This window comes from Battus philenor, unplaced genomic scaffold (assembly GCF_028537555.1).
Source record: "Battus philenor isolate CCGP_79_NKW_IND1 unplaced genomic scaffold, ilBatPhil1.0.hap1 SCAF_9, whole genome shotgun sequence".
Lineage (NCBI taxonomy): Eukaryota > Metazoa > Arthropoda > Insecta > Lepidoptera > Papilionidae > Battus > Battus philenor.
In genome coordinates, this window is record NW_027181759.1 from 16,022,368 (window position 1) to 16,047,401 (window position 25,034).

Here is a 25,034-nt window from a genome sequence, read left to right on the forward strand (position 1 = left end):
AAATTTCTTTGATGTTTAGTATATGTAGTTATAATATAACTGATAGGCAAAGATAATAAAATACATAGAGTATTATTTTTTTTTCCTAATAAAGATTATAAATTGTCAAGGGACAAGTAAATACAAATAATGCAAAACATTTCAAATTGCAATCACTTACCTGAAGGCGGTTCGAAGTTCTGGATTTCAGACCATAGACCAGCAAGTGCAACGTAAGACGTCCACCTAGAAGGAGATCCAACTTTGTTAAGGTCATATGATGCTGGGTGCAATTACTACTGGATTACAAAGATTGGAGGAGGCCTATACTTTGCGGTGGGCGTCATTGGGCGGAAACGGCGCTGTAATATTTTGATAAAGAATTACTGCCTCACGCCTACTTCAAGGCCATTAGCGTCAGAGGTTACTGAAACGTCTTATACATTTTATATCAAATAAGATGGATCATCTGTTATCAGGGTACAGGGTAGCTGTTCTTGGAGCAGATCCCAGTATTCTGGTGCTTTATTATTAATATTTCATTATTTAAATTATTGTTTATATGTGTTGTGGTACTTTCGTTGATTCTTTATAAATTGACGATTCCAATTGGAATTTTTTCTTCCTATTCTTAATCGTTTTTGTAGGCAGCAAATTTGTGGACTCCCTAAAGAACTTCGGCTCGAAAAGCTACACTCTATTTTATTACTAGATTGTGTGGTCGCTGAGCTCTTAGTCTTGGCGCTTCACGATGTGACCTGATGCAGAGGCTATGGAGAATAAGTCTCCGTATGGATTGTTATTCAAAACGAATTTAGCATTCCGAAGTGTGCCCGAATTGACCGAACCACTTGGTCTGTTGCTTCTGCCTTGTTAACATTACTACCAATTAGGAAAGATAAGGTGCTGAGAGAATAAGTAGTTGAAGAAACTCCTGTAATGCTTCCTATGTAACATGATAGGATTTTGATGTCCCATATAGGTAATTGGCTCTGATGGATACGAATTCTTATATACATATAAGAGTTTAATCAGTAGCTGAATAAGGCTTTTGTTGTAGTTTTACATAGCTGCTAATAATTGTTTTGTATATAATTCACTGCTATGCTGGAAGCTTCGTTGTGAGATCGAATCTGAAATAAGTAAATACGCAAGACCAAGGTCAACTAAGAAAAGGACCAATATTTAGCCACTTCTACCGACTAATTAAAAAGGACTAATTAAAAAGGATCAATATTTCTCCACTTCACACCGACTAGCGCCAAACACAGACTCTGTGTTGGTGGTGGGGGTTGTGTGATTCGCATTGTTTGCCGCATACGCATTTGTCAGCGGGCTGGCGGGCGGTGCACTTTATTGCACGACTACTACTGCATGTGCGGAAGTGGCTAAATATTGGTCCTTTTCTTACTTAGGATGGACTTCCGCGAGGTAACGCCTGATTCCATTATATAACCATGGTCAACGACTTGAAGTGGCAATGCACGGCGCATTCCGTGCAACCAGCGCCCGTTGGGGACGAAAGGCTCTCAAGTGGCGACCACGAGCCGGTGGACGGAGCGCAGGAAGCCCTTCGTTAGGTGAACCATCGATTCTAGATTTTTCTGTTGGTAATTATCACAATATGTGTGATTGCTAGGAATCGAAATTGCTACTTACAATTTATAATTTTATTTGTAAAAATAAATACATTTAAAATTTTTAAAGTTATACGGTTTTTTGATACCCATATTTTGGTGGTTGTGGAAAAATATGTACCTAGTCCGCCATATTGGAACGGCGTCCATCTTGAATTTTAAATTTTGACATAATCATCGTATTTTACTAGTGTAGCCCTTTCATTTGATACCCATATTGAAGGGGTTAAGGAAAAATATGTAATCCGCCATTTTGTATCAGCAGCCATCTTAGATTTATAATGTTATTGATTTTATTATATTGTATTGTCATCTAAATTAAATGTGTGTACCAAATTTCAGATCAATATGACAACGGGAAGGTGCTTAAATTTTAATTTCTAATTTTCACCCAAACAAATTCCGTACGGGTCGAACTAAATAAAACCGTTTAATAACTTTAAGCAGGCAGAATAAAATTTATATTTCAGCTCGATATCAAATAAGTGAATGAAGCTTTAGCCGCAAAAGTTAAAAGTACCGTGAATCACAGAATATACACACAAATTACCTGAGCGGAAGAGTTATGTATCATTGAATTATTTAACCTTAAATTTTACAGGGTCTGTGGAAGATCCGGCTGTGATATAGCCGAGCACGCTAATCCCGCGCAGAATGTTAAAATGTATGGCTGGTGTTAAGTGAAGCGGTTGCGGCAATTAATCTTTTTAAAACCTCTTCACACGATAAGGTGCGGGCGCGCGCGACTCAGACTTGAACCTTACAATTTGTAAAAAGTAAAACGTACATGTCTTAACATTTAACTATTAAAATAAGCATACAAAAAGCAGATGCATTAAAACAGTACAGATTTTTTTGTAATTTATAATCTGCAAAGCGATGCTAATCTTTTTGATTTCATGGCCGATAAAACAAGGAATTGAATTTTAATTTTTTGGCTTAAATATTTATTCAAATCTGATAGACCTTGGAACGGACGACTATGATTACACTTTTATTTTTACCGGTTCACGTGATATTTGTTTCAGTTCTCGTTGTATGAATGTTCAATGAATTTGTTAATAAACAAATATAGTTTGTAGGTTCTATCGGTACAAAGGAATTCCGCGTATATTGTTACAGAAGAGTAGTGTGTGCGGGAAGATAATATTGAAACCAGAGTCGACTATTCACTCGTTTATTAAACCAAAAATCTTTTACGTAACAAAATACGTGTCTATCTTTTCACTAGTCTTTTGAGAATCTTTTATTGACTGCGACTTTGAAAGGCGTTAATGCTAGGAGAAGTGTTGAGAAACTGATGCCTAAGATTAAAAGCACGAGCAACTAGTGACTATATGTAAGAATAATAGAATAAACTTTATTAATAAAAAACATTGATAGACACGGTCTTAATACAAGGAGTAAAAAATAAGCTGTAAAATCCAAGTGTTCGTTTTTAAAAATTAAATAAATCTATTATGGCACAAGGTACACTAAAATTTTACAAACGATTTCACATCCGCTACCGGAGAGATTTAATACAAAAACGAAAAATATTATCGAGAAAACTATATTATTCTATCCAAGAATACTATACTAATATTGCGAAATTCACTCACTCTTGACACTCTTTATGAAACTATATTTGTAAAGAGCAACTGTTGAGTTTCTTGCTGAGAACTGCCTATTTGAATTAAGAATACTGTGATTATTATTATTAATAATTTAATAATCATTTAATTGACTACCAATTCGACGTCTTCCTGCAAGCTTACGATGAAGAAATGTACTTATTTAACATGTTGTGTAATTACTTTAACATACGTGCTGGTATAAAAACCTTTTTGAACAAGTGATGAGCTCGTGAAGCAGGCACACACATACGTAGGCTCTCCTTTTATGCTATCAAGGAACATTCATTCTCACTATGCTTTTGCTTTAAAAAAAAACGAACGGTTTTATTTTAAAAATAAATAAGTTTTAAAGGAGCCCTGAGTCTAGGAATCCTGGTAATGAATCTAACACACTTTTGCCTATAGCGTTAATGTATAAACCAGCTGTATATTCAGCAGTGCAGGTATTGGCCTAAAAGATCGAGTGCAGGATGAGCATGACATTAGATCAGCGTGTTAGGCAATTGAGAGGGCAATTCGTCAGTGGATTCGATACGAGTTTAACTATTTCGCTTTCATATAATATATATATATATATATATATATATATATATATATATATATATATATATATGTTACATAGGGGCGCGTAAGAATTCTAGAAAGGTTAAGGCACAAAAAGGTTGGTAAATACTTTATTCGATGCTTTAGAATTCCACGAATGCCTCCAACTTACATCTTCTCTGCGACATCTCGTGTGAATAGTCTCTAACAGAATTTCGTTGTGGCGAAATGAGAAATTTGCATTTTAATATTGAGTTAATGCTACAAAAAGCTCGTTAAAAGTTATGTCTTTATAACGTGCCCATGTTATACTGAACCAGTCCGCCTTTGCTTTCAAGTGCGGCTTCACTGAACAAATATTCCTTTATAGCAGAACCCTTCCATAAGTCGGGAATGTTAGTCTCCGCGTAAGGAATATGAGCGGTGAGATGGTAAGAGCTAGATTAACCCGAGGCAATGGAAATGTTTGAGGATAGAGGGCCTGACGGCTGTCTACCTCTGCTTCATTGCCACTTCAACTCTGTCGGTTATTAGTGCTTTTTTTCTGTTTTTAATGACCCCCGCTATTGGGGGCCTCTCGTACCCCTATTTATGGTGGGATAGGGACTTTATTTGCAATTTATTTTTTCACATAGTTTTTTATTTTCTTTCTCTTCTTTCGTACTTTATTGTCTCTTTCGGTCTGTTATCTATCTTTCATGCTACAGTTCTTCTATCTTTCTCTTTTGCTCTGTTCAATTTTTCATTCTTTCCTCTTTTTTTATTACATTTTTCATTTTACATTTTTTATTGTACATTTTTATTTTACATTATTATTACTTATCCTATAATTATTCTTTATCACAGTGTTATGTATCACTTTGGTTCTATTTTATCCTTTTTTTATCTTTTTTCTATTTATTTATTGTGTTTGCGTTTTGTTCCTGGTTATTAGTGCTTAGACAGGGCTGTGAATATGTGAAAATGTTCACGGGGCTCCTATATAGCCTCTTCGTAGTTTGCGTAGTTATTTATGCCACGTAAACAGAAACAGATGCCCACCGCAAGGCATAGGTCTGTCTCCGGTTTTGTGCTGCCCGTATCTACCCGCCACCTTGACCATGTCGTCGGCAACCTAGCGGGGAGCCCTCCCCCGCCGCGGCCACCGTTCTCTCTCTATAATTTACTACTGTCTAATTGGTCTCTATCTTCAAAAGAGTATTGTCTGTGCTTTGAAACGGACTCGCGTGTAACATATCTTCTTTTCATATAGCATATATTTATTGTTTTCGCCATAAATGTATGTGTTGCATATTTATATAAATACATATACATAAAAATTAACCCTTATTATCCTTTATTACGTCATAACTAGCGAACGACTTTACCGATTTCAACTTTTTTTTTCTTTTTAGTTTCCTGACACTCTATAAAAGTTTCTACAAGAAAATAAAATAAGAAAATTGCGCAGAAGCTTAATAAAATGTGAAAATATAATTGACAGTTCGTAATAAACTTCGCGCAACTGACAGTTCGTTTTGAAGTTCCAAACGGAACAGCTACATTATATATCAAACCTCTTTTTTATGGCCTTTTTATTGGTGCCTCTCGTTCAACCCCTGTCATGGGTGGACAGGGTCCTTATTTACGTTACAATGTTTCAAATAATTTTAACTCATTTCCATACTTATCTTTCGCCCTTCTCGATGTTTCTCATTCTTTATTCAAATTTCCTTAACAATATCTTTCGTTCCTTTCCATACATCGCCTTACTTCCTTCTCCTTCCCTCCAGGGTTCTATAATTCTTATGTTTATTATTTTTATCATTTTTTCTTCAATTTCATTATTTTTAATTCTTTTTTATGATCTTATCTACATCATATTTATTTTACATTTCTAATACTATAGCTATTTAATAACTTGTTAATAATTTTAATAATTCTTATTTCCTTTTATTTATTTATATAATTATTTGTTGTTTTTTATTATTTTTCCTATTACCTTTTTGCAGAACTCCTAAAAATTTTGGCGACTATCACACCTATTAGGTCTGTTTCTCGCGGCATGTATTTTTAATTTCACGTCTAACACGCCTTAAAAAATCTTGTAAACTTGTACATGGCACGGTGGAGCTACCGGTAGAGACAACGGTCTAGTGTCGCTGAGTCGGAATTTCTCTGCGAATTTCTAAGTTACAGACGTGCACACCATGAATCCTTACAAGAAAATATTATCTTTGTTACAATGTACATAGAAAACTCAAAAAAGACGGTGATTTATATGCGGCGGTATCGTCGTCAAGCTTTGTCGATAAGTATGTAAAAGTATTTCTTCAACATTTGTTTAGCATTAGAAGGCCTAAACGCGAGATCTATTTGTTGCCTGCGTAAGATGAGATGACTTTCTACTTTAAAAGGTCTTTAGTCATTTTATAATGCCTTCGGACTCTAATCACATAAAACACGGAAGTGTTCGACAACACCTTCAGAATTTCTCGGTTTACTTGGTGATTTTGTATATGTTGTGGGATTTCATCCAGGGCCAGGGCAGAGGATTAGCAGCAGCGTCCGCTGCATACCATATTACACTGCGGTCGTCAATCCGTCTACCAAGCGTGGTGATTATGGTATACCCCATGGATATCTTCGGGGGATGATTATGCCTTACAGTATGCGTCTATGAGTTGACACGATATAGGTCGAAAAGGCCTGGTATTTAGCTCGATCGAGGCAAAAGATCACTAACGCAGGTCTTATAGCTACATGGCATCATTAAGTTTTCTGGAGGAATGGAATATCAAAAAAGTAGCAAGTTCACAAATACCTGCCGAACCATTGAAAATTACCTAACATACTTGAGGGTCAAATGAATAAGTATCGAGGTATCCCTCTTTTAGGCTACGTTTTCACTGGCCGTGTTACACCCTGTATATTTGTAATTTTTCGCTGCGCCACTAGATAGAACAGGTAATGCACTCTGTAATTCAACAAACGTTTAGTATTTAACACTAGTTTGCCCGGCAAAGTAGAGTTTTAGCTCTTATATCTTATAAATTGCACCTGAAAATGTAATATATTACTTCGGCTCATGTGCGCGTTGTGCTTGTACAGATACTGAGACTTGTTGTGGGTCACAGGTGGTACAGTCAAACTGCAAAAGTGAATGAAAATTATTTTTTTGATTATTTACTTTAATTTATGATGATGGTTATGATCGTTTCAACAATAAAACGCCCACTGTTGGACATAGGCTTCTCTCATAGGTTTGCAATAGGATCCTTAACGAGGTCGTCTGTTCACTTGTTTATGGCCCCCTGTTTTGGGGACCTCTCGTTAACCCTCTGTCATGGTTCACAGGGATTTTTTGACAAAATTAATTTTTCACATTTCATCTTTTATTCCTCTCAACGTCACACATTTTTTTTAAGACCATCCTAAGTGGGTCACTCTGTGTTCGGCACTAATCGGTGTAACATAACCCCTGAAGATGCCCCGTGGAGGTGTGAAACGTGTGTTGAGTGATTTGACGGTGGCAGTTGTGTAATTCGCATTGTTTGCCGCATACGCATTTATCAGCGGGCTGGCGGGCGGTGCATATTATTGCACGACTACGACTGCATGTGCGGAGGTAGCTATATATTGGTCCTTTTCTTAATTAGTTTCTTGTTTTACATATTTCTTAGAAGCAAACTCTGACTAGTTCTCATATCTCTTCGGCGAACAAGTCAATTCGTATAATATTGCAATAGTTTCTCAAGTCTAAGACTATGAAATACATTAATGAAAACGTTGTTTGTTAAATCACTTATTAGATTACAAAAAAATATGTTGTTGTGAAATAGATATTTTTAAACCGTCTGATAATTGAAAGTAAGTTGTGGAGGCTAGAAGAATATTTGTAAGCCTTTTTATTTGTTATAAACATATAAACTCGGAGGCATAGACGGAAAGGTGTCGTATGAATTGCCGGATGGTTCGCATATGAAAAGAAGTTGTTTCGTTGTTATTCGAGTAAAAGAAAATTCTTTAAAAATGTGACGTATTTGTGGTGTGTTTTTTATTACTGAAAGATAGTGTACTGAAGTCAAAATTGTTAACATTGATTTTTAATACATTACTGAAGCTATTCTACCGAAAAATGTACAAGAAGATTGGGTACTACTGAGAAATATACAAGAAGTTTGGGTAAGAGCTTTAAAACGGTGAATATATAGCTCATTTGTCAGCAAAATGTTTAAAAGTTTTTGATCATATTTGCAATCAACATGTTAAAATTGATCACTTTGAAACATATTACATTAATAATATTTTACTATTGGATCTGCCGGGACAAATAGTAAAAAGTAATTAGCTCAAATTCGTAGTAATTCGAATTTTAAAACGCTTTTTCTCACTTTATTATAATTTTATTTATTATGTATATCATTAATTATTATTTCTGATAGCACTGATATTTGTATAGTGTATATAATAATAATATAAATAATAATAGAGCTTTATTACATTCTATACAAATAACTTAAAATTAGTAATTTTTAATAATAGTTTTGATAATTTTGTTCTAAGTTTGTATGGATACCCTCAGGGTAAAGGCCTCCTCCAAAGCTTTCCAATTTTCTCTATCTTTGGCAACTTGGAGCCACGCGTGACCTGCCGTAGCCAAGATCTCGTCAGCCCATCTGGCATTAGGTCTGCCTCTCGCTCTGGTACCCCATTGTCCCGTCCATTTTATAACTCTTGGTGTCTACCTGTTATCAGCGAACCTCTCCATGTGACCTGCTCACCCCTGCCCTCCTCTCTCTTTGGAGGGAATAGGTAAGTGCATCTGTTATACACGCTTTTTTGCGGATGTCTGTGTTCCTTATTTTGTCTTTTAATTTGAAATCCTAGTAGCTTCTCTCCATATATTCTGTATAGCGTGCACCATACATTAATTGAAACAAAAAAGCTATATTTTTACCCCTTTAAAGATTTTCCTCGTAAAACCGCATGCTATATATCACAGTGTTGTAACTGTGTTGTATAGATTCTTTGACATCCAGACAAAGTACCAAGGTCTACGACTCGAGAAAGTGTCGGAGCGATAAAAAAAGTTTTTTATTTATTTGTTTATGTCGACTTCGGAAACAATCTCACTCCCCCATTGATTTACTAGTCGCTATTGGTTTTCTAATTTAACTTTCGTTGTCGATGGCGGCAAACACAACTTTTTCTATTCATTAACCGTTTGGAGTACTTTGTAAAATATCTTAAAACATTATTAGTCTTCTAAACAAGCTTGTAAATATTATTTGAAAGTAAAGAAATACGAACACAAAAGAATATTTAAATATATATAACAAAATTTACATAATGTACATAATGATTTTTAAAATTTTCCGCGCCTGGCAGCTTGGTTTCTACTCCGCGTGTCTGATTGAAATTAACGGATCTTAAAAATGATTTATTTTGAACCAATAAATAAATTGATCACTCTAAAATTAATTGATTATTTTTATATGAAAAAAGGCGATCAACATCTACCACAGTCAGGCGGGACAGCTAGGATTTCTAATTTAATAACTAATAAAAATACAACACAGATACGTGTTGTCACCGTCTTTGCTACGGAAATTCTACGGGGGAGGCCTATATGCAGCGGTGAACATCCTATGACTGGAATGGTGATAATGATGATGATAAATAAGGACAGTGTAAAGAGGGAGCTGTTGTTAGTTGAACCGCTGATTTATACGCTCTTAGTCGAATGTAATATACAGTGCATATTAGGATGTAGCGTTTATCATGTCGGAATTACCTCACCGATGCACTATTTATCTATTCAACTGTTCAGAAATATAATCGATTGCCCCAATTTTCTGGTTCAATAATGTTGACTGCTCTTTCTCGCATTTTTTGAAATATGATTCACCCTGTCTGTACTTTTCGAAGAACGATTCCAGGCGCAAATAGGCCAATGACTAGACCAGTGAATTATAAACAATGTTAGCGATGCAGTGGACTTGCACTTTGACAGCATTGGCAAATTATGTAAGATTTTGGAGCGGCTTGTAGAATTATAAATTAAGTTAATATTTAATTTTTAAAATGCGTCATTCTGTTTTTGCTTTTTATCTGTATGATGCAGATATGCAACAAGCCTGTGAGAGATTAATGTGCATATGTAAACGTACATATATAGTCTACTTGAGTTATACTGCAAAAATATACAAGTGCAACCAGTTGTCGATTTTATTGTTTCTTAAAATGGCGCTTCTTTTTGGGGCCTCTGTCATGTGTGGGGCAGAGACGAATTCGGGTAAAAAGTCTCATTCTTCCTTTACTCTTCAAACTCTTTCATGCTATCCTTTGCTTCCTGATTTGTCCTTTTTTTTTCTTTTATTTCTGTTATTTTTCTTCATAATATCTATATTTCCGTCGCTTACTTATTTCATTCATTTCCCCTTCATCGCCTGCCTTCCCTCATCCTCGCTCTTACATCACAGTTTGAATCACAGGTAAATTTTAGTATCTCAGTATTGATCCATTTTTATTTAAATTTATTTCTAGTTTTTGTAGAAATTTTTAGCAAGAACTAATAATAGAAATGGTGTCCATTTCTATTATTATTTCTTACAATATTTACTACTTTACTTAATGTACGTGCGTTAGGGTTTTGTCGAACCTCACTACTATTCTTGAGTCTTGTTTTTATTTATTGTATACTGTACCTTTCTGCAAAAACCTAAGAACGATGGGCGCAGTTAGTCGTCGTCCATTAGGGAGGCGATGTTATCTATTTCTATATTTCTCCTCTCTAATTCGGAAACAGAGCAAGACAAGAAAAAGCTGTGGTTCAATTTTTTAAATAATAAATAAACTTACATCGGAAGTGACTAAAGTAAAGCTGAAATGGTACACTTTTGAAAAGACACCACTGAGGTCATTTCTTCGACGTATATTTTTTTATAAATATATATGTATATACTTAAACAATAACGTATGTTTTTCTTAACACAGTGGGGGTAGGTTTACGACGCAGGGTATGATATTGTCAGCCAGTTCGCAGTACATGAAGCTCGTTGACGCTTGGCAGCGCTGGAGAAGGCGACCTGGCAGGCTGCCAGTCGACGCCCGGCGGCCTCCCCGACACCTGTGCCGAGTTACTGAAACGAATTTTCCATTTGCGGCTAAAAAAGAAAACGAACGTCTGAAAATACTTTTGTCCGTTCCTTTAAATATATAAAAATTGCAATGTGAGTTTTTCGCCACATATTTGTTGGTTTAGAAAATGTTGAATCAGTAAAGATTAATTTCATTTTAATATTTGAACTGAATGATTGGGAAATGGTTGAATGTTAAAGATTCTTAGGGGATAGTTGGTTTTGCTTTGAAAGAGCAAGTACTGAGTTTCGTTCCGTTTTTTTTGCACTCTTCTTTCTCGATCTCTCTCTCCTTCCCCTTAGGGGTTTGGTATAAAAATAGAGTAGTTGTTGGACCGTTTAAAAAATGGCATCGAAACTTATTTTAAATACAAACGTTGTATGCTGCTCGGTGAACGATGAGAGGTGCTAGCTTACTTGCAGATCTTAAACAAGAGATCTTTAACCCATATTGTTGCCAAATATCCAAACAATTCCAGATATCTACTGATTAAAAAAATTCTGTGTGTACTGTTTCCTATCGACAATTCATAACTATGTCTATGCCCTTATGCCCTAGCACGTCGGCGAAAGATATGATAAGCAAGATTGAAAAAGATCGGAGAAGGTATATTCACATATGTGCAGAATGCTTACAATTTACACGACGCTAACGCGACGGCAGCGACCACATCACTGATGGCGTCCGAATTCAAATCGGCTTAAAATACTTCTTCTTTTCAATCGATGGATGCCCACCACAAGGTGTTCTACTTTAAAGATCGCCAAGACGAGCGGTTCTACGATATCTAATGAATTCAGGAGTTACTTAGCGGAAGTCCATCCTAAGGAAGAAAAGGACTAATATATAGCTACTTCCGCTATGTAGCAGTAGTCGTACCCTACTTGTAACCCTCTCTTACGCGTAAGAGAGGGTTATAATAAAAATAGCCCACGTGATAGGTCACGTGACTTTGAGTGGGAGTGGAGGAGGAGGTGGCATATAAATAACAAACCGGTGACGGACTGAGCTGACTTAGCTCGCGGATTTCAGATTCTCGAGCCCTGAGTCCGATGAAGCTGTAAAAGCCAAAACGGCTAACAGCGCCCATCAACATTGGAATATAGACTGAGCTCACTCAGTGTTTGGCACTAATCGGTGTAACATAGCTCCTGAAGACACCCCGTGGAGGGGTGCAACAGGTGTTGAGTGATTTAACGGTGGTAGTTGTGTAATTCGCATTGTTTGCCGCATACGTAATTACCAGCGGGCTGGCGGGCGGTGCACTTTATTGTACGACTACTGCTACATAGTGGAAGTAGCTATATATTAGTCCTTTTCTTACTACGGTTCTACGATGCTCGCGTCCAGCAACTTCCCGCGACCTAAACTATGTCCGCTGTCCACCGAGTGGGAGGCCCGCCCACGCCGCGTCTACCGGCTCGTGGTTGCCGCTCGACCTTTGCCTGCTGTGGGCATCAGTTGCACGAGCGATGCATCCCGCCCACTGCCACTTGGGAGGAGCAATTCTTCGAGCGACTTCAGTGATCTTAGTTCTTCTGAGAATCTACCCATTTCTGATTAAATCTAAGCTTTGAATAAATATAACTAAAATTACGTTTACAGGCTATGATACCATTTGTAATGCCACTGAATAATTATCTTTCAAACTAGAAATGTTTATTAAACGAACCTCGTAAAAATTCAACTAAAGTGTAATGGAATTTTTAATAAGAATTATAAAAATCTAACTAAGAATATTTGTGAAAGAGAGCATAAAAAAACTAATCGAGTCAGTGGTGACTTTTTTCAGATCACTTGTAACTTATGTTCATCTTAAGTTGAGAGATGTCTTTTTTTTTTTACTGTTCATCCAATTTTATCATGATACATATAATCGATCGCTAATGATTAAAAATGGAACATAGCATTAATACATTAATTAAAAGGTTTACACACCTTCGGAGGCAGTTCGTGTATCGGTCAATTTTTAATCTAACTCTCTCGCGGTCGAAAGTTTCGCGGAATCGTATAATACGTTCCCAACGTACAAAAGCACGCGTGGGAAGCGGCACCTGGGATGCGGCACGCGACCCGTCCATTACCCGAAAACAATATTTCCCATTTGCGCTGATCATTGTTTTGTTTCGCGTTCGACAGCGCCTCCATTGTTTACTGTTTTAATTATATCTGATGGTCTGCGCCTGCCACACTTACAACCTCTGGATGTAGCGTTTTGGATCAGAGTGATTTATTTTACGTATAATTATAGTGCAAACTGTAACGTTTTCATTATGTTAAAACAGATGCGTATTTTTTACACACATAAAAGCCATTAAAAATAATTTATATTACTCAGGTCTTGAAATTCTAAAGGTGATAATAATGTAGTTAAACAAATTCTCTATTTATAATTTTGCTATACCGAGAAAGGTATATAAAATATATATATAAAACTTCTGAATTAAGTAGACTACGTATCTTAATAGATGTTTAAATTTGAGACCTGATAATGATATTGCAAATCTGCATGAATATAGGATAGGAAGGAGAATATAGGAGCATAGGATTGCCACTGCTCACAAACAAATTTCTAAAGGATCTGCAGCAATGTCTTCTGCATACCATAATATCACACTGTCATGGCCAGCCCACCTGCCAAGCGTGGCAATTATTATAAATTCCCACCAAGGATATCTTTGGGAGGCATCTATGCCTTGCAATGGGCGTCTATGGGCCGAATCGACAATGATATATAATAACACATATATATTTAAGAAGTAAGAAAAGGACCAATATTTAGCCACTTCCGCACATGCAGTTGTAGTGGCGCAATAAAGTGTACCGCCCGCCAGTCCGCTGATAAATGTTATGCGGCAAACAATGCGAATCACACAACCGCCACCGCCAAATTACTCAACACGTGTTTCACCCCTCCACGGGGCATCTTCAGGAGTTATGTTACACCGATTAGTGCCAAACACAGAGTTAATTGAAAGTGAATTAGTGAAAACACAGAGATGGACTTCGGCGAGGTAACGCCTGATTCCATTAAATACATATAAATTTACGTAAAGCATACACTATAACGTGTGTTACAAATGATAACTTTCGGCAAAGAAACATAGTTTCTTACTCTGAAATTTCTTAGCAAGTTCAGTCGCTTAAAGACCCATGGAAAGAATTGCCAAGGATTCACTACAAAGACTACGAGGTCGAATCAGGAACGTAGACAAATGAAAGTGACCGATATAACCTAGCATATTGCCAACTAGAGTTGTTAGTGCGCAGACCACATAGCGAGCAGGACAGATAGTCGCAGGGGACGTAGCAGATGGTTGCATGGTGACCAGAGAAATGAAGACGACATATCATCGTCCGAACACGTGGAATCTTGGCTTCCACATGGTAATATTGGAAACCCTTGGAAGATGGCTACGTCCAGTAATGGACCTGACTTGTTACATGACGCTGTGTGACGGCTTGTAATGTTGATTTCAAAGGCGTGTCTGATGTAGGAAGTTAACTTGTTTTCTCTCTACAACTCTCCGGTCTGTACTTCTCTGTTAACACACATTCCGTTATTAAGTTCTTTAAGTTATCATTAGGTACGCTATTTTACTATAGATTTTACCTAAACAATCCAATCCTCAAGTTCTAGTTCCGTCTACTATTTCATAATAGAGTAATCTTAAAGTCTAAGTCATTGTTAGAGTCATGTCTAAAGTATGATTCTCAATATCTCATATAAACTCGTGGATAATTAATAAAGCAGAGCTAGCTTGGTTGTTTAGTCCCGGTGACAGTATTGAGAAGAAGGTATAAAATATGTTTACAGGCTTAATTGGAAACAGAGATGAAAATTACAGTACTCTTGATTAAAGAGACCGGGGCGTGCGAGTTCGGGCGCGGTTACACGCCGGGTAGAGGCGGGCGGAGATATTTCTCAGAATTAAAAAATTAAACAGGAAGGGAGATGACTTTGTTAGGGTCCCTGGAAAGACTGGATGCAGGTCGCTTTCTGGGGGGTCTATAGGGAATCTGTGAGAACCATGTCAAGTAGTGTAAGTAATACGGCTGTGATGAATAATGATGATGAATAAGACGATTGTGACAGTCCACGCAAAATGCTAATGTCGCTTCCATTTTGTTGACAATCACTCCACGATGACCGCGTAATCACAAAAAAAAACATCTGAATTTGTTGTGGACTCTTTATAGACCAGAAAGCGTTTAGCTGCCAAGTAGCTTCAAAATGAAGGTTTCTATCAAAGTGAAAACTTCTTCATTCATCTCATGACGTACACAAGGGAACACTTTAAATGACCCTAAGTAGATAATAACATGAATAAATAAATAAATGCTTGGAAAGTTTAGCGAAAAAAAGTTTTTAATCACGGAACTCGGGCGAGAAAGATCGTTTATTAAAAAGTAAAAATTAAATTGTTCCTAATTTAAATTTGCTTCTATCTTTTTTAATAGCATTATAATAGCAAAACTATCGTCTGCAACAGAGAAAAAGATATGCGTAGGTTAATTTTTGTGCATTATTTTTTGACAGGTTAGTTTCTTTAGCATGTATAATGTGCACTTTTTATCGCTAAAGGATGACGCTTAGTTTCATAAGGCTGTTGAGTAGTTACTTGTTGCAGAATAGAAAACGTGAATTGAAAATTAGTGCTTTAATTTCGAAACTTTCATTTAAATGTACAAACGCCAAAAGAAAACATGCTGATGCTAGAACCAAAAGTTTTGAATGTTATATGACATCCGATGACCCGGCCTTTGCAGCGGGCTAGTACTCCAGCGGTGGGCAAACCACGCATTACTTTTACAGGGGAATCCGTATTAAATATGTTCATATATCCGTCAGCTGTCCTTGTGTGTCCATTCTCTTCCGCGTTTTTTATCTATCCAAATAAAAAATAATATGAACAAATTTACAACGAAATTCAAGGTTTATCTGAATTTGAGGTCATGCACGTTCTATCTAAACTGCGCTATATATATGTTAATACGATATTTACTTGCTATCAATAAGATTCTTCGTATAAAATTTTTAACATGTGTTTACAATATATTTTATAAAAGTAGATATATTCTTGCACAGATGGCCCTTGGGGTCTTTAGTTTCTAGATCATGGAATGATTTGTGGACATCCACGCATAAGGTGGACAGAGTGTTAAGGTCGACGCTGGATGTAGACCGCTTAGAAGCAGGTGCTTTTGGAAATCTACAGTGCAGGCCAGTATTTAGCAGTGGACGCCTTCTGGTTGAAATTATGATTATGATACTTGTACATTGATGACATAGCATGCATTCGTTTATTTGTATGGATATCACATTAGGATACATGGAACTGTTTGATGAAAACTAGATTCACATTGATCTCCTCTATAAGGATACTCTTCAACTAAAACGAGGATTCCAAACGCACTCCGATCTGATAGAATTCAAAACTGACCTGAGTTCAGTTCAGTTCGGTTAATAGCTGTTTTTTTTTGGATTGTAACTTTCATAATAACCTAAATACAGTAGCAGAGCAATTCAGTCAAAAGTTTTACTATCTTTTTTTTAATTGTTATTTTTATAAAAAAAAATAATTTAATTTTAGGCATAGATTTTACACAGGAATGCATTGTTATCCATAAAAGAGTAACAACTTTTTACAAGCCTAAAATTGATATAACAAACATCTTTTGAATTCTAGTGTTTATCTTATATATAACATATTTGTTACATGTACATACATCAACTATATTTTGTTTATTTTTTGCTTTTCGGTATACTTCGGTAAATGATATGTTGTTAGGTATAAAGTTCAAAGGTGATTAGGCCAAGATATTATCTCAAGTTTGTGTGTTCACGTAGTGGATAGACATTGTTTTGCACATTTAATGGAATCAGGCGTTACCTCGCGGAAGTCCTCCATCCTAAGTAAGAAAAGGACCAATATTTTGCAACTTCCGCACATGCAGTGGTAATCGTGCAATAAAATGCACCGTGTTTGGCACTAATCGGTGTAACACAACTCCTGAAGATGCCCCGTGGAGGGGTGAAACACGTGTTGAGTAATTTGGCGTTAGCGGTTGTGTGATTCGCATTATTTGCCGCATACGCATTTATCAGCGGGTTGGCTAGCGGTGCATTTTATTGCACGACTACCACTGCATGTGCGGAAGTGGCTAAATATTGGTCCTTTTCTTAATTTTTTTGCACATTGCAGACCTTATCAGTTGTAGTTTAAATATATAATATATTAGTCCATATTATTGAGCGTGCGTGGAAGGAAAACGCTGCGTGTGACAATGTGTCCTAGGGTTCAGGGCTTGGCGCGGCGGCGGTGGACCGCACGCATCGCGCGGACCCATGTCGCTGTCACAGGTGAGTGCGAGGAGTCCACCCTCGTCAAGAGGAGCCAAATTAAACGCACCTCCCCCTCCGCCCTCGCCCGCCACGGCCGCCCGGCACAAGAGCCCCATTGCGTAACCTTCGCTTTCATCTCATATTAGATCAGAACAAAAGAAACAATAGATTCGACGTCAAAAGCCAACATATTCGCAGGCCATTGAAACTTTTGGAGAAGAATAAGATTATGCTGTAAAACAATTACTTATGTACACCATGCTGGCTGTCTTTATTTAGAGGTTCATAAGTTGGCCTGTAGCTAAAAAATGTCGTGAATGCAACCGCGGCCTCTTTTCTTTTCAAGCTGGTTAGTAAGAATCGACTGTTGGTTTTTTGGTTAAAAATGTAAAATTATTATACAGAAGTCCATGTTAGTCATGGCTATCCAGATATGATACTCTAAAGAGTAGTAAAAATAATCATTTATTTTAAGCTTACCTAACATAAATAATATCTGGTGAAACATATATATTTTATTTATATAAGTAGAGAACATACAAAGGAGGTGTTAGCCCTGCGTTTTGTTATAAAATATATGTGTCTATATGAAAAATTATTAATGATGAAGATAATATTTTTATTATCGAATGGATTTCAAAATATTGAAAAAGAAACTTGCATCGACCTAAGAAATTACCTTTGAAATATAGACATATGTAAGTATATATCTGATAATTGAGCCGGTAAGTTTGTATAAGTATCCTACTAAATATACCGATGATATAGTTAAGATCGCAAAAGTCGCTGGCTGCGGAAAGTGCAAGACCGGTGATCTTTGGGAGAGGCCTATGTTTTGCAGTTAGCATCATCACCTGACATGATGATGATCATGTCTGGCAAATAGTGCCTTATTAAATATTTAATGCAATCAGGCATTACCTCGCGGAAGTCCATCCTAAGTAAGAACAGGACTAATATTTAGCCACTTCCGCACATGCTGTGGTAGTCAGACACAGAGTCTCCTTGTTTAGCACTAATCGGTGTAACATAACTCCTGAAGATGCCCCGTAGAGGGGTGAAACACGTGTTGAGTAATTTGGCGGTGGCGGTTGTGTGATTCGCATTGTTTGCCGCATACGCATTTATCAGCGTGCTGGCGAACGGTGCACTTTATTGCACGACTTCCACTGCATGTGCGGAAGTTGCTAAATATTGGTTCTTTTCTTGCTTTATTAAAAGAATGCTGTCAGCATTACCGATAAATCTTTCTCCTTTGTGCATTCAGTGCGTTGCTATTCACACGAACAAAAAGTTAATTTAATTAGAATTGGTAATAATTGTTCCGACTATTGCATTAAGGTTATCAATTATTTTTAATGTGATAAAAAACTTGAGTTTCTTTGTTATGAATCGATTTTAGATCTAGATTTTAAAACCCCTGTTAGTTTAAAGTTGAAAAAATTCAATTTTAATGGAATGTCATTTAGACTATCTGTCATTTAAACAATAATCGATGTACAGTAGAAAATCATATCCGTTGAAGAAAAATTGTATGCGTCTATCGCTGTCGTTGAAATGCAATTTAAAATATTCATGGCTTCATTTTTATGAACAACGCACCCGGAAAATACTCAATGTTAATAATTTTCCTTACAAAAAATAACAAAAAAGGCAATAAAAAGTATGTTTATGCATGGAATATACATAGATAACGCATTTATGATATTTGTTAATGCCATACAGCGGATAAATTTTATTGGCAACTCTGATGCGGTCAATTCAACACGGCACTTGGGGTTTATCTCTTAAAGAGACTAAATAAATACCATTAAAGATATTACATCTGCGATTGCAGACAGACGCACAGACGGCACCAAATCTAGACGAGTGATCTTGAGTTAATGAATTTTGATTTTAATTTCTTTTTTTTGTTTAATTCAAGGTTTATATATAATTTAAATAGTGTTAAAGTTAGTAATTGTTGTAATACGAAATGCTTACAATTAGAGTACGGGTTTTTGAAGATCCTTCCGAGTTACGGAAGAAAATTAGGAGGCTTTATAAAAAATAAATTTGCTGAAAAGTTTCGCCGTGATTTGCAAATTTAATACGCATGAAATTTAATATTACACATTACTTCTGCAACTACCGGCTTATCAATTACACTAGTTAAAGTTTCTTCATTTGTACGAAATATTCATCAACCAACCACTGTCCTTGTATTGTCAGAGGTTGCACTCTCTTCTAGAACAAGGACATGCCTAATGACTACGACGGTATAAAATCGACAAATCATTACAAGCAAAAACATTCCGTGTATTTTTCCTTCATAATTTACATATACAAGCATTCGTTAGATTTTTTATATTTTCGTTTCGCGCTGATTCTTGTACGTTGGCCTTTGTTACATCCATATTTATTAAACTTTGTCTGCAAATGCGATGGTTTTTAAACGGTTTTATTTAGTTCGACCCGTATGGAATTTATTTATTTGGGTCAAAATTAGAAATTGAAATTTAAGCACCTTCCCGTTGTCAGATTGATCTAAAATTTGGAACACACATTTAATTTAGATGACTATACAATATAATAAAATAAATAACATTATAAATCTAAGATGGCCGCCGATACAAAATGGCGGATTACATATTATTCCTTAACCCCCTCAATATGGGTATCAAATGAAAGGGCTACACTAGTAAAACACGATGATTATGTCAAAATTTAAAATTCAAGATGGACGCCGTTCTAATATGGCGGACTTGGTACATATTTTTCCACAACCACCACAATATGCGTATCAAAAAACCGTTTAACTTAAAAGTTTTTTAAATGTATTTATTTGAAATTACTTTTCCATTTTTACGTATACTCTCAGGTTTTTAAATTCAATAATGCTTCATTCCTTTTCATAATTATTGATCAGTTTGAATGCACGTAGTCTAAAATGTGAGGGAAATGAGAATTGTGTGTTCCGAAAAGCCGCTTTTACCTTATTTAACCCTTTTGTGTCAAAGTAGGCTGTTTTCAATTCATCACTTCAATACGGTTTTTTATAACGCGATTTCTTTTATTTTTGTTTTATACATATAATAAAAACATATAACTTTGATTTGCATTCTCTAGCTTAGGAATAAAACTAGTGCTAGAAACGGTTAATACTGACTTGACAAACAGATATCTCATGCAGATCATATTTACTGTGCCATCAAAACATCGCTCTAATTTATAAAACATTGCCTGGAAAGTTTATTATTTTTACATTCGTGCACCGGAATAAAATAATATAAAAATGTCATTACTTACTTAAATAACTAGAGATTATAACCAAACATTTTAGTTTTTACCTATTAACATGTATTATATTGGTACTAGTTTTTTACTTTACAGTAATACCCCGCTTTACGCGACCCCGTTATACGCGGTTTCACTATAACGCGAATTGCAAATTTCGCGCTCAAATGCCTCGAATTACGCGAAAGAGTGCGTATAAATATGATGTAGTCATCAACTTCTCTATGGCGTCTTGACCATCTGTCAAACAATTAAAAACAGTGTTGGGTGTTATGAACGTATTTTACAAGAACGTAAACAAAACGTTACCCAAAAGACAATAGATGTATTTTTCCGTAAAAAAATAAGAGTATGCGTAGCATAAAGTGTTCCTAGAATTAAAGTGATTGATTTAAATGATTTCTATTTTTTGTAATAATTTTTGACTATGTTTAATCATAAACCTCGTTATACGCGAATTTCAGTTAACGCGATTTTTTTTGGAATGTATCCCTCGCGTAAAGCGGGGTATTACTGTACTATTATTCCTATGTAAACAAAGATCACTATATATGTAAAAAGCTATATATATATACTCGTATTATATATAGTAAGCTATATAGGTCCTGTAAGGGGAATGGCGCTATCGCAGTGAGCTGAGTCAGCACTTTTTTCGGTGGACACTGTGTTGCTAGTTGTAAAGTACGACATTTACTTGTTTATGCATGCCGGTGCGGGTTTTTTAGTCAACATTTTTTTGTAATACACATAGTTTTATGCTCCGACTCTTACCTTCAAACAATACGTTTATAACTGCATGAATATATCATCATCATCATACTAGCTTGCAGACTCCCATTGCAAGGTGTAGGCTTCCCACAAAAATCGCACCGGTGACCGGTCTTGCGCTGTCTGCATCAGTGCCTTCCTAACTTGAAATGTGGAGTCAGACCTACCTACGTAGCACTACCTAGGTGCCTATAATGCCTTTTAAAGCTACAGGATCGAACGATATACAAGGTGATCAAGGTGATATGGGTAAGAGCTTTAAAGGGAAGTATGTATAGGTCATTTCCTGCTAACTAATGTAACTAATAAATTTCTGTTACTACAAATTAAAATAAAATATTTTTTACTATCTGGTGACTTTGTACTACCATAAGTATTTTTTTGTCGCATTCTAATAGATATAACAAATTAAAGTAAAATATTTCAGTCATAACTTTATATAGAATGATTAGAAATAGGTGTAAAAGTTGTAAATTTTTTTTTCTAATGAATTAACTATACATTCACTTCTTTAAAGATGTTGCGCATATAACCGAGCACCCTGTATAATAAATATATTGAATAAAGGATTACAATGTATACCCAAAACTACGAAAACAAAACGTGATTATAAATTGAAAATCGTTACATGAACTATTTTAGTTAATAAATATTGAAAAAAAGGTTTTTGTGCGAAATTAAAGACTTATCTACCCGTCCTTTTGGAAATCTATGGAAAAAGGTTCAAGGCCATCGGTGGACTTTCTACGGCTGGAACGATAAAGCATTAATATAAGAATTATTTTGTCGTTTTTTTTTCGTTAAAATGCCTTTTAGGAACCTTCTTAATTAAAAAAAACTTAACAGATGTGGGACCCTATTGTTTAACCCTTTTGTCAAGGTTATAGATTTATATAAATTTAACACGTTGATTGCCATGTCACTTATATCAGGGTGACATTAAAGGTTCTCATAGGGCCACGTCTACTGTTAACTCTTTCCACTCCAATGTCGAGTGTCATTCGACACTGATTTTGTTCCTCTAGCTCCACTGTCGAGTGATACTCGACATGGTGTAATACTTGTTTTTGCGGAAAATTTTAAAACAGAAAAGATTTTTGTTATTAAAATGTTTGAATCAAGAACAACAACAGCCTTGGAAAGGGTTAAGGCTACTTATTAAGAATTTCTGCACATATTTAAACGTAAATTCGTGTAGAGCGACCCGACGGAAACTTCATTGTGAATACTTGGCAGTCAACCTGTTAACTGTGAGAAACTACGGCTTTTAATACAGGAATAGCGATAAGTGAAATAATGCAATAGTATCATTGAAGTTCGCAAGCGCGTTGATTAATTTTAATTTTTGTTTATCGCGTTATTTCGTTCATGAAGTCGTTACCTTGAGACGTAAGTTATAATTTTACGTAAGAGTCCGAATTATATCGGTTCATATTGCACTCGGGTCCCGCGAAGTAAGCGCGTGCAAGTTGCTGTACTGTGCTCTAAGAAATCCGCCGGAACCTGCGCAGAGGTAACCCAATATTGTATTAATAAATGTAAACTTTTATACTTCCATAAAGTTGATCTAATATTTACTTAATTTATTTATTTACACTTTATTGCACAATAATAAAAAAATAGGAGGCGGTCTTATCGCTCAAGGCCATCTCTCCCAGACTACCTTTGGATGGAGATGATAAACATGAAAGGGAGAGCAGTTCAGGATGTACATATATATATATATATTTAAAAAAAAACAAACAGTAGCTGAACAATCCGAAAGGAACTCATAGATAGAAATTAAGGATATTTATGAATAATAAAGTTTTTTTACTAATTCACAAATAAATAAAATATGTAAATGTATATAAATATATGTATATATATATATATATATATATATATATATATATATATATATATATATATATATATACCTCTATATGTATATATATATATATAATTTTTCTATTATAATGAGACAGGCCAAAGTTACGGGTAATACAAAGTCTGCAAATACAGATAATAAATAATAATTAATTTTATTATCTATATATTGAAATTAATTATTGCGTATGTATCTGAATGTTAAAAAAATCATTTGTTTAATATTATAATTAAGTTAATTGAACCAATTTAAAATAATAATAATAATCTTTATTTTTGTTAATATCCGTAAAAATTAGCGATGCTCTAGATTCTTAACTAGTATTGAGGTAGAAGCAAATGTTTTTCTTATTTTTTATCTAAATATAGGTTTAAAGCATAAAAAATTTAAATATTCTTTAATAATATATTTATATATATATATATATATATATATATATATATATATACATTAACATATTTTATTTATTTGTGAATTAGTAAAAAACTTTATTATTCATGGATATCCTTAATTTCTAACTATCAGTTCCTTCCGGATTGTTTAGGTATTGTTTGTTTTTGAAAAAAAAAACCTTTCATACACTGTCTTTCTGCAGCAACACAAGTATGAATTCTCCAACAGTTAAAATTTGCAGAATGTAAAATGATCGCAACACTAAGTAGCTTGACCTTAATATTTTTGTTAATCGCTATACTGTTGTTTTATCTTGTAATATATATATATATATAAATATATATATATATATATATATGTGTGTGTGTGTGTGGATTAATTTTACCATATATGTTTTATTATCCGTTTCATTACAAGAGCTCGTTGCTAGGCAATGCGTTTTTCGAGGCGCGGTCCAAAGGCGGAGCGGTTATTGAGTGGCTCGCGATATGCACGCCACAAACTTATTAACAGCTAAGATTAAGATTCTATTTCTAATGTAGAGCGATTCCTCTTGAGTAGATTGACTCTGTGAGGTTAAGTTGCGTCCGTACACGAACGTAGAAATTCCTTTCAATCATACTTAGCGTTTTGCTAATACTTTTACAGAACGAACATCTTTGGAGTAACACAACCTGCTGCTATTATTGTTTCTAGGCAAATATAACTTAGGAGTCTTCAAGGTTTCTTCTAGGCAAGCATGTACCATTGTAGACCTAGTCATCGCTTACGATCAGACGAAACAGAGGTCCACCCGCTATATATATTTTTTAGTAAATAAATACACTTTATGACACCTTGAAGAAATCGCACAGTGCGATAACACCGCCGTATTTGTATACCTATTTCATACGATTTATCATCTCTTCTTGTCTTAATGATCAATAAATTGGAAAATAAATAATGCAAGTAATGCTTGTCGGCTTATGTTAATATGTTTAGATATAAATATATTTAATGATAATGACTTGAAACTTTACATGAATTTAAAAAAAGTTGAATATTAACGACATACTTCTTATCTTATATATGAAGAATAAGCCATATAGGAAGTTTACCTTGTGTATGTAAAACGAATAGAGTATTATTTAATGATCTTGTACAATCAACAGAAAGATTAATAAAGTATTATACTAACATAATACCGCGGTCAAAAAGTGAGGGAGCGGAATCTATTTATAAAATACTTTTTTTATTTATTCTTTTAAATCCATTTCATTCCCTTTAAAGTAATCCCCGTCCAATAAATTACACTTTTGCTCACGCTTTTCCCGGTCCCGCCTCAAAACAGTCGGAATCGTCGTTTTCCGGTAAAGCCTACAAGACCTTCTCCGATTCGGTTTTTATCTCCTTAATCGTGGCAAAACGGCGTCCCCGCATTGGCTTTTAATTTTGCTCAGAAGTCGAACGGAGCCAAATCAGCCGAATACGGTGGTTGCGAAACG

The 25,034-nt window shown here is 35.3% G+C and overlaps 1 protein-coding gene across 2 annotated transcripts in view; it reads right to left on the minus strand.

Moving 5' to 3' along the window:
• Positions 1–25,034, minus strand: part of gig (tuberin) — an 89,400-nt gene that overhangs the window by 45,606 nt on the left and 18,760 nt on the right. Inside the window, exons 1-2 of one of the 2 annotated variants that reach the window (XM_068776122.1) lie at positions 22,669–22,752; positions 161–225 (exon numbers count right to left, since the gene is read on the minus strand). The gene's annotated coding sequence lies outside the window, so the exon portion shown is untranslated. Of the gene's footprint in view, positions 1–160; positions 226–22,668; positions 22,753–25,034 lie in introns of those variants that run through there. The other variant, XM_068776121.1, reaches the window with a different exon arrangement.